At 43.3% G+C, this 16,660-nt stretch overlaps 1 long non-coding RNA gene across 2 annotated transcripts in view; it reads left to right on the plus strand.

The window, feature by feature from the left end:
- Positions 1–15,903, plus strand: part of LOC308667706 — a 45,705-nt gene extending 29,802 nt beyond the window's left edge. For both annotated transcript variants that reach the window (XR_014026348.1, XR_014026349.1), the window contains 2 exons: positions 14,931–14,964; positions 15,700–15,903. This is a non-coding gene — a long non-coding RNA (uncharacterized lncRNA). The remainder of the gene's footprint in view (positions 1–14,930; positions 14,965–15,699) is intronic.
- Positions 15,904–16,660: the final 757 nt, after the last annotated feature.

The raw sequence follows: 16,660 nt of genomic DNA on the forward strand, positions 1-16,660 counted from the left end.
AAAAATTAAAAATTATTAAAAAGTAATTAAACAATGCCCATAATAAATTAATACAGATTAAAAATTGAAGTCCATTTATAAAATCCCACCCCGTCCCATCAGGCCAGGCCAGCTTGTTTAAAGAGATGGGTTTTAAGATCGCGCCGGAAGGAGCGGAGATCGGGCGCCATCCGGAGCTCGACCGGAAGATGGTTCCATAAATCCGGTGCACCCACAGAGAACGCCCTCCCCCTGGGGGCCACCAGTCGGCATTCTTTGACCGGTGGCACCCTGAGGAGGCCCTCTCTGTGGGAGCATACTGGGCGGAGGGAAGTTGACGCCGGCTGCAGGTGCTCCCCAAGGTATTCCGGACCCATGCCATGTAGGGCTTTGTAGGTCATTACTAACACCTTGAACCTCACTCGGAAGACAACTGGAAGCCAATGCAGCTCGCGGAGCAAAGGTGTGACATGGGAGTGTCAGGAAGCTCCCAATACAACTCTCGCGGCTGCATTCTGTACCAGTTGGAGCCTCCGAGTGGTCTTCAAGGGTAGCCCCATGTAGAGAGCGTTGCATTAGTCAAGACGAGAGGTCACGAGCGCATGAGTGACCGTATGTAAGGCATCTCGGTCTAGATAGGGCCGCAACTGGCGCACCAGGCGAACCTGGGCGAAGGCCCCCCTAGTCACAGCTACTATGTGGTCTTCTAGGGAAAGCTGTGAATCTAGGAGGACTCCCAATTAAATGTCTCCCTCAACATAGTTCAGCAGGACTTTTACCTGTAGCAGTGCAAGGTGTAGAATGCTGGCAGAGTAAAAAAATCTGCCAATCTGTGATGCCAGTCACCTGTGATAATGCGCCTGAGTGCCTCCTTTGTTGTCCTCACCATGCGTTCAGCTTGTACATTAGAAGATGGATGAAACGGTGCAGACGTTGCATGTCTGATGAGGTTAGCTCTAAGAAAAGCCTGAAATTCAGCAGCAGTAAATTGGGCCCCATTATCAGAAACCAAAACATTAGGCAACCCATGTGTTGCAAAGAGTTTTCTCAGCACCTGGATGGTCCTAGCAGTAGTCATGTTAGGAACTGGAATTACTTCCAGCCATTTTGAGTGGTTATCCACTACTATCAGGAAAAGTTGCCCCTGAAAAGGCCCAGCGTAGTCTATGTGAATCCTAGACCAGGGAGTGTGTGTTTCCTCCCACCTATGAACTGGGGCCCGAGGTATTTCAGGCCTAGATTTTTGGCATGTTTAACAACCACGGACTTGAACCTCGATAGCCTTATCAAGGCCAGGCCACCAAAGGTAGCTCCCAGCTAAAGCTTTCATTCTGACAATGCCTGGGTGGCCTTCATGTAAGGAGTGTAAGACCCTGTCCCTTAGGGAAGCGGGAATTATGACTCTGTTCCCCCATAAAATGCAGCCTTTATGTGCAGACAGCTCATGCCTCCTGAAAAAATAACTTTGAAATTCAGAGCCTGGACTTTTTTCCAGCCAGCCTGTGTATACCCAAGATAACACTCTACTCAGAATTTTATCTGTGGCAGTTTCAGCAGCAATATCCCCTGCATGGAGGGGAAACTCAGGTATATCCTGTATGGACAGTATTCTAGCAGCAGGAGCTGGATCAGGATCCATTAGTGGCAGTGGTAGTCTGCTGAGGCCATCAGCATGGCCCATTTCCTGTCCTGGTTTATGAATTAATTTAAAATTGTATGCAGACAAAAAAATAGACCATCTCAACATTCTTGGAGATAGTATGTGGGGGGTTTGTTTGTCTGTTGTGAACAACAGAGGTTTGTGGTCAGTGTAGACAGTGAAATCACCTGCCATATAAATAATCATGAAATTTTTTAACTCCAGCAACTATGGCCAGGGCCTCTTTGTCAATCTGTGCATAGTTGTGCTCAGCAGATGAAAATGTCCTAGAGTAAAATGCAATAGGAACCTGTTTCCCATTTTTCTCTATGTGGCTTAAGACTGCCCCCACCCCGTAAGGAGATGCATCACATGCAAGACATACAGGTTTAGACTCTATGTAATGAGTTACAGTGGACTTTTCTGATAGAAGAGCTTTCAAATCTTGGAAACTTTTTCGTGTAAGTTAGTCCATTTCCAAGGGGCTTTTTTGTCAAGCAGCCTGTGGAGGGGCTCTGCTATTGCTGCCTTATGAGGTAGGAATGTGTGATAAAAGTTTAGGAGACCCAAGAATGCCTGCAGCTCTCCTTTTGATTTGGGCCTAGGAGTCAGATTTATTTAATCAAACTTCAGTCTCAATCACATTGGTAGCCTACAACATATAAATACTGTAGTTAGCATTAAAACTATGAACAAAATGAAGAGCAAATAATTACATATAGGATTCCCATCAGAGAAAACAACTCATCCAATTAAAAAGCAGTACAAAATCTACATCAAGGGCATGGTAACAACAACACTGGCTGAATTTTCAAGTACAACAGAGTCAGTGAAACAGAGTGCAATCATGGCTACAGTAAACGTCCTGCAAGATGGTTCTTCTTTACTAGAACTAGAGAAAGCCAATCTTGTAAAGCAAAATAAAACACAACAAATCTGAATAATAATAATAACCCCAAAGTGACAGAAGATATAGAAAATATTTGCAATGTGTCTTGATTTGCACGTCAGCACATTATTCAATAGGCTAATATTGACATTCCTATTTAGCAAATATTATTGGTTATGTGTATTGTTTGTTCAAATAATTTTTTGTATTCTTTTGTAGTTGCTTATGAATTTCTTCCTTCTCTGCCTGGGAGACATGAGTCAAATTATATGACTTTGTTAAGATTGTTGTTGTTGTTAGCTGCGAAGTCGTGTCCGACCCATCGCGACCCTATGGACAACATTCCTCCAGGCCTTTCTGTCCTCTACCATCTTCTGGAGTCCATTTAAGCTCACGCCTACTGCTTCAGTGACTCCATCCAGCCACCTCATTCTCTGTCGTCCCCTTCTTCTATTGCCCTCGATCTTTCCCAGCATTAGGCTTTTCTCCAGTGAGTCCTTCCTTCTCATTAGGTGGCCAAAGTATTTGAGTTTTAGCTTCAGGATCTGGCCTTCTAAAGAGCAGTCAGGATTGATCTCCTCTAGGACTGACCGGTTTGATCGCCTTGCAGTCCAAGGGACTCGCAGGAGTCTTCTCCAGCACCATAGTTCATAGTTGTTAAGATTATGACAACTTTAAGACTTCTAGGTTTATTATGGCACAAGTCCACAAAATCTATGCTTTATGAAATCTACTAAACTTTAAGTTATTGAAAAGGTCTTTTTCTTTTTCTCAAGCAGATCAGTATAGCTGTCCCTCTAGATGTTATAAAAACACCAGATAGATGAATAATTATATTTTAATCCAAATTGTAATACAAAGACAATGCACCTGTGCAAGGATTATACCCCTTGGTATCAAATAATGAAAGTATGCATTATTGTAATACCCTTTCAGCTTGCAAGGAATTTAATTAAAATGTAACGTTCAAAGTCCTCCTACTTTTTCCTTTGTTAAATACAGAAACCTTCACTCTTAATTTACAGAGAGAGAGAGAGAGAGAGAGAGAGAGAGAGAGAGAGAGAGAGAGAGAGAGAGAGAGAGAGAGAGAGAGAGAGAGAGAGAGAGAGAGAGAGAGAGAGAGAGAGAGAGAGAGAGAGAATTGATTTCTTCCCAGAACTTGCATGGTATATGCCTGCAAAACAATGCTGGCACTTCATAGATTAGACAGATGGAGGTCTAAGATAGGATGGAAGCTGGCTAGGGAATTCTGGGTATTGAAGTCCATATATCATAAAGTTGCTAAGGGTGAGAAACACTGGATTAGAGAAAACTCTGTGATCTGGCTTTCCCCAAAAGATCAGCTCCATTTCTACTCTTTCACCTCAACTCATGCAATGCATGTGCTTGTCCTTTATTTTTCATTTGGAAGAATGGCTGTTGGTCACGTTCCCTGTCTTTTTTGTTTCAGTCTGAAGTTGAACTTCTTTTCCCTGGTTGTCAGGATAACCTAAGGGAATGCACTTTGGACTTCCCACGTATTAAACATGCTTTGAAGATGGGTTGCAAAACCAGTTCAATGATCACGATGAGGAAGATCAAATAAACTTATGCTTAAGAAAATGGCATAAGGGAAAATCCCAATTTGTATCTTTCCAAAATACTTGCTTTAGAACTTTGATCTCTGTTTTTTCTATGGGTCCAACTATTTCAGGCATTCTTCTAAGAATATTTCTTGTTTTATAATTCTAGAAACAGTCTATTGTTACAGTATAACAATAATCAGCAAGTAACTTGGAATGACATGTCTTCTACTCATGTCATACACATGTGTATTCTTTGCAGCCTGCCTCTTAGAGACACTTTCTTGGTGTCTCCAAGATTTCTCAGAGCACTGTTTAGATCTGTTTGCCTCAATTATCCAAATCTGGCTTCTCAGGCAGCTTTCCAGACCTTACACTACCTCAGAATCAAATATCAATTCTTTGCAAATGAATTGGCAGAATGGAATAAGGTGGACAAATGTTAACTTTTATATCATCTCCAAGAGTTACACAAACAAGTTTATTAAAATATATATTTCAAAAAGAAGAGCTGCAAGGTGTATTTGAGCTCCATCTATTGACTCATGCTTAATATAGTTTGCTCAGCCATACTTTTATTTATTATTATTTTTCTGTTTTCAAGGAAAGCAAATCTTACAGGAACCAGAGAACTGCAAAGCAAAGCTCACAATTTCCTTTCAGCAATGAAACAGTGCAAGAGAATGTCTTTAGCTCAGAGTCTTGTCTTTCTCTGCTAGTTTTTTTTTCTTTGTTGTTCAGTGTGTTGTCATGTTCCCTGGACAGAATGTGGCTGAAATTACTCAGATACTCAACCTGGCACAGCTAGAGAAGAATCTTTATTGCATACTACTGTACAATGAAGCTACTTTCAACAATTGATTATCAGGATCCTTATAACCACTGCATTTTAAATTCAGTGCTTCTTTTTAATCTCTTTTGTCATAGCTTCATAGATAGCATTTCTGATGCTTAATGATAGCTAATAACAAGTTGTTGCCATAATTGACATTCCTGTCCTCAAAGCTCAAGAGACAAAAATGATGTAGACAATGAGGATAAATTATGTAAGCCATACTTAATAAAGTAATTGATTCTAACTAAAAGCTTCATACAATTCCTGGTACGTTGCCCAGAGTCCCTCCTTGAGGGAGATCGGTGATCTAGAAACACAAAATATAAATAGATAAATAAATAAACACATTTTCAGGTTGGTTGATCTGAATTATCTGGCAGAACTCACATTTTATTGACAATATGTTACATTTTGAATGAAGCAACATTTCTCTCAAATGAAACTGATTCTTTGATACTTGGCAGATGTGCTACTTTTAAATATTACTTTAAACCAGGGGTAGGCAACCTTGGCTCTTTTATGACTCGTGGACTTCAACTCCCAGAATTCCTGAGCCACATGGCTCAGCATGGAAACCTCTCCCTTTCCCCTCAGCATGGCTGGCTCAGGAATTCTGGGAGTTGAAGTCCACAAGTCATAAAAGAGCCAAGGTTGCCAACCCCTGCTTTAAACCAAAATGTGGGGAGCTGTAATGACAGCAGGAAACAGTTACATATTAATCTACCAGAACACAGGTTTTTTTTTAAAAAAAGATTTTTTTTGAAGTTTATACACAGAATTATTTAACTTTATGATAAGTTAACCCAACTTCCTAGGAAAAGTTTCGTCATAGGGGCTTTAGACATTGAGTAGTGTTATCTAATGTCCTTCCTTATAAAACCATTACTTAAACCAGGGGTCTTCAAACTTGGCCCTTTTATGACTTGTGGACTTCAACTCCCAGAATTCCTCAGCTAGCTTGAAGTCCACAAGTCATAAAAGGGCCAGGTTTGAAGACCCCTGACTTAAAAATGTATATCCCTGTGAATGGAATTCTATGGAGCCTATCTGATCATTTTACAACCCATAGGCCACCTCTGGCCCTTTGACTGTCCCCATCTGGCCTGTGGTGTCATGAGGGTTAGGGGAGAATGAGTGGTGTCAGCCTTGCACAACAGTCCCAGTTTCTCATGCGCCCTTTGGGAAAATTAATCCCCACCCCTGGTATGGAGTATATGAGTGGGAGATGGCAGAATGCAATTGTTCTTATTCTAGCAATGTGCTGAGCACTAAATGTTTAATGCCAGGAATTTTGAATGCTGCAGTCCCCTTGTAGCTGGAGGGTGCCAAGTCGTGAAAGACTGACTTATTAAGAGCTTTTTGTCCCTTGCTATCTGTACTGTACCTATCAATCACAAATGCATAGTGTTATATCTTTGGTTCTTTTAGGCATTAAGCGAGACAAAGTGTTGAAACAGCAAACAGGTTTATTAACTCAGAACAGAAGCAGCCCTAATGGCTGCTGCACAGCTATTTATACTGTTAGCCTCTAGGTGGCAACCAATAGGTTTAAAGTAACAGTTTCCCGCCCCAAGCCTAATTATCAGCTTGGAGACAGCCAGTCTGGCTTTCAGTAATAGTAACCATTAAGCAATACAGCAATCTAGGTCAGACATTAAGCAAGTGATTAAAATAGTTATGGCCAATACATTACACCCCTTCCCCCTAGGTGGCTCAAACCATCAACTGTTTGACATAGTCCTGCAAATATTTAGGTGGCCTTCTTGACTGTTCTGAACATGTAGGGGTTGCAGGGCTCTCCCAGTCTACCCGCTCACCTGCCAGGCTGGGTAGACCAGGACTCTGAGGTCCAGTGGAGTTGGGCTGACTCGAGTCCCTTTGGCTGGCCTGTCCCGGTGGGCCCAAACCAAAGTCCAATTGTGCAGCAAAATCTGCCGGGCTGGCATTCAGCGCAGTTTGCCAGTTCTGCTCAGTGGATACAGTTTGTGTGTCCAGAGGGAACTCTCCTACAGCCATTCACACATCTCCTTGACTGAGACTTCTGTCGGACTGTGCAAGCTCCTCTGTTGGGCCGCTGTTGCACAGACCCTATGTGCAGCCCTCTTGAGAATCCTGAGCCAGTGACTGATTTACTAGCCTCTGACGCAGCTGGCCAATGTGCCGGTGAATGACTCACCCATCTTCCAGGACCACTTCATAAGAGAGTAGTCCTGACACCTTAACAACCACTGCTGCCACCCACAAAGCCCCTTGCCTGTAATTCCGGGTCCAAACTGGGTCACCAACTTGCAAGCTTCTTGGTGCTTTTGGCTGTGCAGTGTCCGAGGCAACTCAGTCAGGGTGTAGCCTGTCCAGCTAGGTTATCAATCGTTGCCCCATCGGAGTTCGGCTGGGCTTCTGCCCATGGTGGTGCAGGGAGTTGTGCATTGGCAGAGTAGGAAATCTGCCAATCTGTGGTACCAATCTCCTATGACGATTCATTTCAGGGATTCCTTGGTTGTGCAGACCATGTGTTCCGCTTGGCTGTTTGAGGCCGGATGAAAGGGACCCGAGGTGGCATGCCTAATTAGATTAGCCCTGAGGAAGGACTGGAATTCTGCAGTGGTAAACTGAGCCCTATTGTCTGAGACTAACACATCTGGTAGCCCGTGTGTTGCAAAGATTCGGCACAGTTCCATGATGGTCCTGGCAGTAGTCATAGTGGGAACTGGTGCAACCTCTAACCATTTAGTGGCTGTCGACCACTATTAAAAACAGCTGTCCCTGAAAGGGCCTGGCAAAATTGATGTGGATTCTTGACCATGGTGTGTGAGTGTCCTCCCATCAGTGGACAGGGGCTTGCTGCATCTCCGGTCTGTACTTGGGCCTCTATAGTTTTATCTAGCCCTGGCCACCAAAGGTAGCTCCTTGCAAGTGCCTTCATCCAGACTATTCCCGGATAGCACTCATGCAGAGACTCAAGAACTGTGGGCCTTAAGGAGCTCGGGACTATGACCCTACGTCCCCAAAGGATGCACCCCTTATGAGCTGAAAGCTCATTTTTTATCATGAAGAAACTGAAATTCTGGCCCTTGACCAGAATTTCTGGTCCAACCATCCTGTGTGTACCCAGTTAAGCACACAGCTCAGTGTTTTGTCAGCTGCTGTCTCAGCAGCTATGTCCCCAGCGTGAAGGGGAGACTCCAGCAAATATTTAATTAAATAAATAAATAAATAAATAAATAAATAAATAAATACTGGATAGCCAGGATGCGTGCAGCTGGAGCTGGAGCTGGCTCCACATGTGGCAGGGGCAACCTGCTAAGGCCATCTGCATGGCCCATTTCTTTGCCTGGTTTGTGAATCAGCCTGTAGCTGTAGGCTGAAAGAAAGACAGACCACCTCAGCATTTGAGGAGACAGAATCTGAGGTGTCTGTTTGTTAGAAAAGGCTTGTGGTCTGTAAAGACCATGAACTGGCGGCCATACAAGTAGTCATGGAACATATTAACTCCTGCCATGATTGCCAAAGCCTCCTTATCAATTTGAGTGTAGTTGTGGTCTGTGGACAACAGAGTCCTGGAATAATAGGTGATGGGAGTCTGTTTCCCTCAGCCATCAAATGGCTCAACACAGCCCCAACCCCGTAGGGAGATGCATCACATGCGTTGCAAACAGGCAGCTTCTCGTTAAAATGTGTGAGGACTGAGTTTGAGGACAGCAGTTCCTTGACTGCCTTGAAACTCCTCTTGTGGACACTGGTGCACTGCCACTGAGCCTTTTTATATAAAAGCTGGTGTAGTGGCTCTGCCACTGCGGCCTTGTGTGGGAGGAATGCGTGGTAAAATTTCAGAAGGCCCAGGAAGGCCTGAGGCTCTCCCTTGGACTTCAGACTTGGGGCCTGCTGGATCACTTTTAGCTTGGAGTCCGCTGAATGAATGCCATTGGGATCAATGCGGAACCCAAGAAACTCGGTTGACTCCACCCAATCTTACTTTTTTTTTTAAATTTAAGTCCTGCATCATGGAACTGCTGAAGGACGGCTCTAAGCCATTCATCCAGAATCTCTGCTGATTCCCTGGTAATGAGGACATCATCAAAATAGGGACAGACCCCTGGGATGCCCTTGAACATGTGCTCCATTACTCCTTGGAAAAGCCCTGGGGCTACACTCACCCCGAACTGTAGCCGCTTGACCTTGAAAGCCCCCCTATGGGTGACAATGGCTTGGGTAGCTGCCGTGGCCTCGTCCATGGGCAGCTGTTGTTAGGCCTGCACCAAATCTAATTTGGCAAACATGCGGCCACCTTGCAATGATTTCAAAATATGGCTGACAAATGGCACTGGGTATGCATGCTGTTGAAGTGCCCTGTTAATGGTGCACTTATAGTCAGTGCATATGCGTACTTCTCCGTTGGCCTTAAGTGGTCTTACTATGGAGGTCTCCCACAACCCACTGTCTATGGGCTGTAATACCCCTTGTCTGATCTGCTTGTCCAGCTCTGCGTCTATTTTAGGTTTTAGAGCAAAAGGCACTCTACGAGGCTTGATCCATATTGCCGTTACCAAAGGATCAAGCTTGAGGGCTATCAGAGGACCCTTGTACTCCCTTAGGCTTGAACTGAAAATATACGCAAATTCTTGGTAGACTGAAGACAGGTCTGCCGCTTGTGTCCTGTGAATGCCGGTTACTTGAATGCCCAATGCATCAAACCAATCAAGGCCTATGAGGCTCATGCATTTGCCTTCCACCACTATGACATCTAGTGGACCTTGAAAACCCTTGAATTGCACCAGAAGTGTGGCTTCACCTTTGGGAGTTTTGGAAGTCAGTGAGCAGTAAATTAGATGGCCGGAGTTTGGCCCATCCGTTGCTGCGATTGCATACTTGCCTGAATGTTACTTGGGAGATGATGGACATGGCTGAGCCAGGGTTCAGTTCCATTTTGCATGGAATTCCCTGAAGCTTGACTTGGAGTCGAAGCTTAGGCTTAAGGGGGTGATGGGCACCAGTGCGGAACATGCTCCTCTGGCTGGAGCAGAACCTAACTCGGTATTGACCCGGCCCCCCGGTACCTGTCCTGAATGTGTCTTCAGGTGGGCTGTCCTTCTGGTGACCTCAGCAGATGGCGGCAATGTGGCCTGGTTTGCCACATGCCCGGCATGTTGCTGTTTAGAAATGGCATTCCGAGCGGCGATGGCAGCCTCCACAGCCCATGCATCTAAGAAAAGGAACTGCCTTGTCAGCTGGCTGTGGTCCCTTCTCCGGTTGCTTCTGAAGCTGGTCGACTTTGTAGTCTGAATTGGTGTTTTCCATCTGCTCAGCATCCTTGTGGTGGACAGTTTCAGCGCTCGGCATGCTTTTGGAGGGCTGTAGTGTTTTAACGGCCCCTCCAATGGCTTCATCAGCCATGACCTCCTTCAAGGCCTCCTGTAGTGAGAGAGTCTCCTTTGTGAAGAGTTTTTTACTGGAGCTCTCGATTTTTTAGTCCACAGACTAAACAGTCCCTTAGTCTTTCTTCCAAGTCTGTGAAATTGCAGAGTCAAGACGCCTGCCAAAGGGCTGCGATAAATTCCATTGCTGATTCATTGGGCTGTTGTTTCCTCTGCTCAAAGGCGTGCCTCCATGCTATGATGGACAATTTGTGGTCAAAGTGGTCTTGGAGCTTTTTCTTCAAGTCCATGTAGGTAACCAACTCAAGCAGCATCAGGGCAACCAGGTTCTCGGCAATGTCGAAGGTGGCGGGGCCACACACACAGAGGAGGGTTGCGGCCTTCAACTCATGTTCACAGACTTGGTTGGTGTGGAGGTAATTTTCAAAGCGGGAAATGTAGGATGGCCATCTCTCCAGGTGTGTGACATTGAATTCTTTAAGCTTTCTGACCTTTGCCATACAGTAGTTAGTGGTTTCATGCTCACAATGCCTATGTGCTGCTGGCTTCTGTGTAGGCCCTAGGACAGATCCTTCTGGCGAGGTGGTCTCCTGCATGGCTTGCTGGCAGACCAAGGGGGGAAATGTAGTTCCTGCCAGGCTCTGAGCTGGCCTCACCCCCTAGTGACTTCAGACTCTTACGATGAAGCAGCACATCCTATCCTCATTGCCATTGTTATATCTTCAGTCCTTTTAGGCATTAAGCGAGACAAAGTGTTGAAACAGAAAACAAGTTTATTAACTCAGAACAAAAGCAGCTGCTGCACAGCTATTTATAGTTAGCCTCTAGGCAGCAACCAATAGGTTTAAAGTAACAGTTTCCCGCCCCAAGCCTAATTATCAGCTTGGAGGCAGCCAGTCTGACTTTCAGTAACAGCAACCATTAAACAATACAGCAGTCTAGGTCAGATATTAAAACAGTTGTGGCCAATACATTACACATAGCATTAAGTATTTTCTGTATGTAAAATTATCCAGTTTATATGATGCCAGTCAGTGTAAAGCCATTTTAAATAGGCCTTAGCAGTTTGACTAATGAGAATTTTAATGTGTCTTTTCTTGATAAAAACATATGGAAGAATCCTGTTTTGTTTTTGGTAATAAACAATAAAAAAGCTTGAGATTTTGAAAAAGAATGTGAAAGAATGTGAAACTGACAAATGGGTTCATTGGGTAAGCAGCAGAGCTGGAGTCCATTAATCAATTTGCCTTGTGTCAGCTGGGAGCAACAAATCAGCGCCCTCAGCTCCATAAATTACTGTAGCTTTGTAGTAGAAAAGTAAAACATGTTTTGTACACTAATGTAAACCACCATATCCTATTAGTTGAACGAGCTAATTCACCTCACCTCACCTCATTTAATTGAGTTCATTTTAAATGTTACCTTTATTTTGAACCTTACTTTGTGCTTTAGAACTATTTGTAGAAGAATTAAGCTACTGCCTAACAATATTTTTTTTAATAATTTTTCTACTGCTATAGTATACATTTTAGCAGTTTATTCAACACAGAATCTGATTAACGTTCACCTTACTATCTACTATTTAAGCAGCTAGTTTAAAATTTCTCTTCTAACAGAAAGGAACTATGCAGGCTCCTAGCGATGTATAGGGGGCTTCCCCTACTCTAGGTCTTCTGCCCATGAAATCCAACTTTCAGTCAGAAGTAACAGTTTTATTTCTTGAAGTTATTTATTGAAACAATAAAAACAATCTACAGCTACAAAGACTAACTTCATCTCAGTGCCCAGACTTCAAAGTATGCCTTTTCAAAACACACTTGCACTCTATTTTGAACATGCTAATTGTATCTCCTAGTAGACAAGGTTATTATATATTTCATGTGCAGTGTTTAAGATGTATTCCCACACAAAAGTATTTTAGCTGTCAGCTAGGCAGTGCTGAATCGAAGTAGGAAGCAATGCAGGTACTAACAACAAAACAGGGTTCCAGCATTTTAAAAAAAATATCAATTATCCAAAGAAATAAAACTACAACAAAAATTTTAAAGGAGCTGAAAAATATTCTTCCATTTTAATTTGCTTATTAGAACTATGACAGTTTGTTTCTCATGTGAAGAGCATCAATGCAATCTGATTCTAAAATGTAGCTGAAATATATCCAGAGACATTGCTCTGAAAACTTCAGCTACTTTTTCCTCTAACAAATGAAAGCGATAATGAAAAGACAGTGTTTGCAAGGAAGAAGCAGAGGCTGTTGGCATGTCTGTTTGCATACATGAACACACAATGTTTAACACTTCCCTTTTTCTTTTCCCGGATACTGTCAGGATTCCCTAAGATTCTTTTAACTAATGCAGAAAATATTTGCAAAATAATTAATGAACAGAGGGAATGGTACTATTCATTTCAGTTTCTTTCTTCTCTCTTGCAATTATCCCTCCTGTCACTTTCTAGTGTTTGCCACTCAAGATTGAAATGAGTTGTAAGTAAAAGGAAAATTCAGTTCTAAATCCATTTTGGGGGGTAATCAGCAGTGGCGTAGCGTGGGTTGTCAGCACCCGGGGCAATTTGCGCCCCCTAACCCGGTGACGTCATGGCACCGCCGAAAAGACGCGCCCCGCAGTGGCGTAGACTTTCCAAGAAGAGTCACGCGCATGTGGGATGCTTCCGGGTCCCTCTCGAGGGCGGCTGGGCGGGGCTCCGACCTGCAAGAGCCGCTGCATTCAAGCTCGCACGTGAGCCCCGCTAAATAAAGCCACGCATGCGCACAAAGCTAGGCCAGCCGGCCGGCGGGTCCGTCTTCGCTCGGCCAAGCCTGCCGGGGCGCCTGCGGGGCGCTTGCGGTTGGCCTGAGCCTGGGCGGAGAGTTGGCCGCTTCTATTTATTTTATTCAGTTTATGTGGCCGCCCATCTCACCTGCCGGACTCGTTTCGCTTTGCAAGAAAGAGCAGCTCGAGAGCGGAGCCAAGCCGACTCTGTGCAGCCCTTGGGGCTCCCTGAGCAGCTCAGTGCGAGCGCGCCCCCCCAGATGTTGCGCCCGGTGCGGCCCGCCCCCCTGCACCCCCCACCCTACGCCACTGGTAATCAGCTGCTTGATGCACATGGAGAACCTCTAAAAGATTTCAAGCAGTCACCCCATACCACTTTTGAGAGGGCAGTTATTTTTATTCAAGTCCCTCCCCCCCACCATTTATTTCATTGAAACAAATATATATTTCTAGAAGAGATAATATCAAATAAGTGAAAAAAATGTTGTTACTTATAAAATTAACACTCAGTATAGCTTTAGCAGAGATAACCAAAGCAGCGCACCAAGTTTGGGTATGTATGTTTTTGTGTGTATATATATTTCAGCTTAGTGTCATATCCCCAATGTATTATTATTTATAATTACCCAAAAAAGAAAAAGGAAAAGGAAAAAGAAATAAATTACTAAAATAATATTGATAAGTATTCAATCACTTACTTCCTGCTTCTTCTTGTGCTCCAGCCAGTTTATAGTATTTATTAGCATAAACTTTAGAAACTGTAGTCTAGATGTTTATATTTCCCTTGCTGCATGAAATATAATATATATGGAAACCACTCTTGCTTAATTTTAGTTAAACTTCTGTACCATATGTATACAATTATTTTAGCCATTGCTATGTATTTTACACCAATTATAAAACTAGAAATTTTTCTACTCTCATTTTAGAAGGCTAAGTATCCTTGCTTAGTGGTATGCCAATTTGATAAGGATAACCTTGGTTATTAGGGACACGGTGGCTCAGTGGGTTAGGACTCTGAGCATGTCGATCAGAAGGTCGGCAGTTTGGCGGGTCAAATCCCAAGTGCCACGTAGCAGAGTGAGCGCCTGTTACTCGTCTCAGCTTCTGCTAACCTAGCAGTTTGAAAGCATGTAAAAATGCAAGTAGAAAAATAGGGACCACTACGGTGGGAAGGTAACAGCGTTCCGTGCGCCTTTGGCATCTAGTCATGCCGGCCACATGACCATGGAGACGTCCTTGGACAAGCGCTGGCTCTTCGGCTTTGAAACGGAGATGAGCACCGGCCCCTAGAGTCGGAAACGACTAGCACGCATGTGCGGGGGAACCTTTACCTTAACCTTGGTTATAATTTATGAAAATGTTGGAGAGAAATATTTATAGTATATCTATATGTTGGGGAAACCTTTTAAATCAGGGAAATGAGCATTTATGGTTAAATACTGCTGATACAAATCTAATAGTCTTGCCTCTTTTGCACAGCATAGTACTATTTAGTCTTCCTGTGCATTTTATCTTTCTTATAGCATGGCAGCATAGGATTTCATGTCTGTCATATTGTAAACTTTGTCAAATTAATTCTAGAAGGTTCTCCTCTAAATAGTATCCAAGCAGCATGCAGGCTTGTCTTGCAAAGGTGAATTTCCTATATTTTGCACTCCCACCAGCTGTGCTGTTTCAGAACATTTAATTTGTCTTAATTAGGAGAAAGGCTGTTAGACAGTTATCACTGCTTGGCCAGAGACATTGTACAGTTGAACACAAATCATTTTGGATAGTGCAGCAGGTGTCAAACATTCTCAATCAGATTTTGTAGAGCAATACAAACTGGTTTTTTATAAATTCATAAGCAAATAGTTGTGTTATTCTTTCATTCTCTTCTACAGCCAAGAAAGAATCACACTGGGAATCATTTTCTTGGTAAGTATTTGTGAGAAGAAATGTTTTGCAATATTAAAAAAAGCCATAACAGTAGGAAGTGGGATCGATTATTAAGATGTGCTGGACTATACAGTGCATAGGTCCAATGAAACACTAATTTTTAAAGCTAGTAACTAACACACTGTGGAGGCTCAAAAACATTTAGTTCAGAATGGTGCCCGGTCTCTGTTGTGGAGTCAACTGTATAAAGACCACATTCCAGCAATCACCGTGAATGGCGGTAAACTCTGCCATCCAGCAAAATTGCACAGGAAACCTTTTCCCTGAAGCAAAAATTACAAAAGCATGTTATTAAATTAAGTGGAATGCCTGTGAGGCAGGGGTGAAGCAAGAAATCCCTCCAAGAGGAAAACAGATTCTTATGTGCACAAGATGAGCTGCCTAGACTGTAGAATTACAGGTAGCCCTTGTGTCAGAACCCATTCCTATTCCATTTCTATCTATCCCCTCTAACCCAAAAGCAAATATCATCTTTCCATGGGTGAGGGGGAGGAGGGATGTGCCCACAGGTTTATAGCCTCTGCTTCCTCTATCTGCTACAATGTAACCTTTTGCTTTCATTTATTGCCTTTGCTTCCTCTATCTGCTACAATGTAACATCTTGCTCCCCTGCGCTATCTCTCCCTCTGAATTTATCTCCCTAAACTGTCAGCAAGAACAAGGGAAGGAATTAAGAATGTAACCTCAGTGCTTGGTTTATTTCTATGATCCCAGAGGAAGGTGTGAAGAGCCGTCAACCATTGCTGTGTGATCTGGAGATGGACCGATGTTATCTCCCCTTTTCCCATGATGAACCTAACACCTGGGGATTGGTCGTCCCACACTGGCCGGATGGACTATGGGGTGGGGTCTTGCTTGGGAATACCTTAACCTATTGTTCTGTGCGGGAAATCTCAGATCGTGTCTATTATGCCTGCTATCAACTACTCTTAATAAAAGTTCCTGTTGGAAGAAATCACTTCCAAGAGTTTTGCTTTCTTAAGATGTGGGATTGAAGTGGGTCCTGACACTTTGACTAACAATCACAATTGAGCCCAAAATTTTGGTTGTAAGTCATTACATTGTGGTCATTAATTGGGTAATCATGTGGACCTGACTTCATTTTACATAAAATAAAGTAAGTCACTTTGGTCATTAAGCAAATCATGTGGTTGTTAAGCGAATATAGCATATCCAGCATGTTCCAAGGGTGGCAAAACAACTGTGCTTTTGGAAAATTGTTTTGCATTAATATTTGTTCAAAGACAATATCATGCAATCACTAAAGTATGTATCAAAAAACCAATTGCTTGGAAGTGCTCTCTGAACATCATCTTTTGATTCTTACACATGGATCTGGGAAGTGGTCAAGCTTTAGAGTTAAGAAATATGTACAATGAGATATGTTACATATAATATAGGAATGGAGGTGGTTGTGGCATCTATCAGTAGAGACTATGGCTGTCCTTTACCATTGTGTAGACAATAGAACATTCCACTTCAAATGTATAGAACCATGGTGGCAAACCTATGGCACGCATGCCACAGGTGGCACGCAAAGCCCTCTCTGTGGGCATGCACACCATTGCCCCAGTCCTAGTTTTATAAAACCTTTTTGCTTTAGGCCTCTGCAGCCGTATGCAAAAAAAAAAAGTTTCAATCAATCAATCAATTTCAACTTCTCATAGGGAAAAAA

The sequence above is a fragment of the Vipera berus genome, assembly GCF_964194415.1.
Source record: "Vipera berus genome assembly, chromosome: 4".
Classification (NCBI taxonomy): Eukaryota; Metazoa; Chordata; class Lepidosauria; order Squamata; family Viperidae; genus Vipera; species Vipera berus.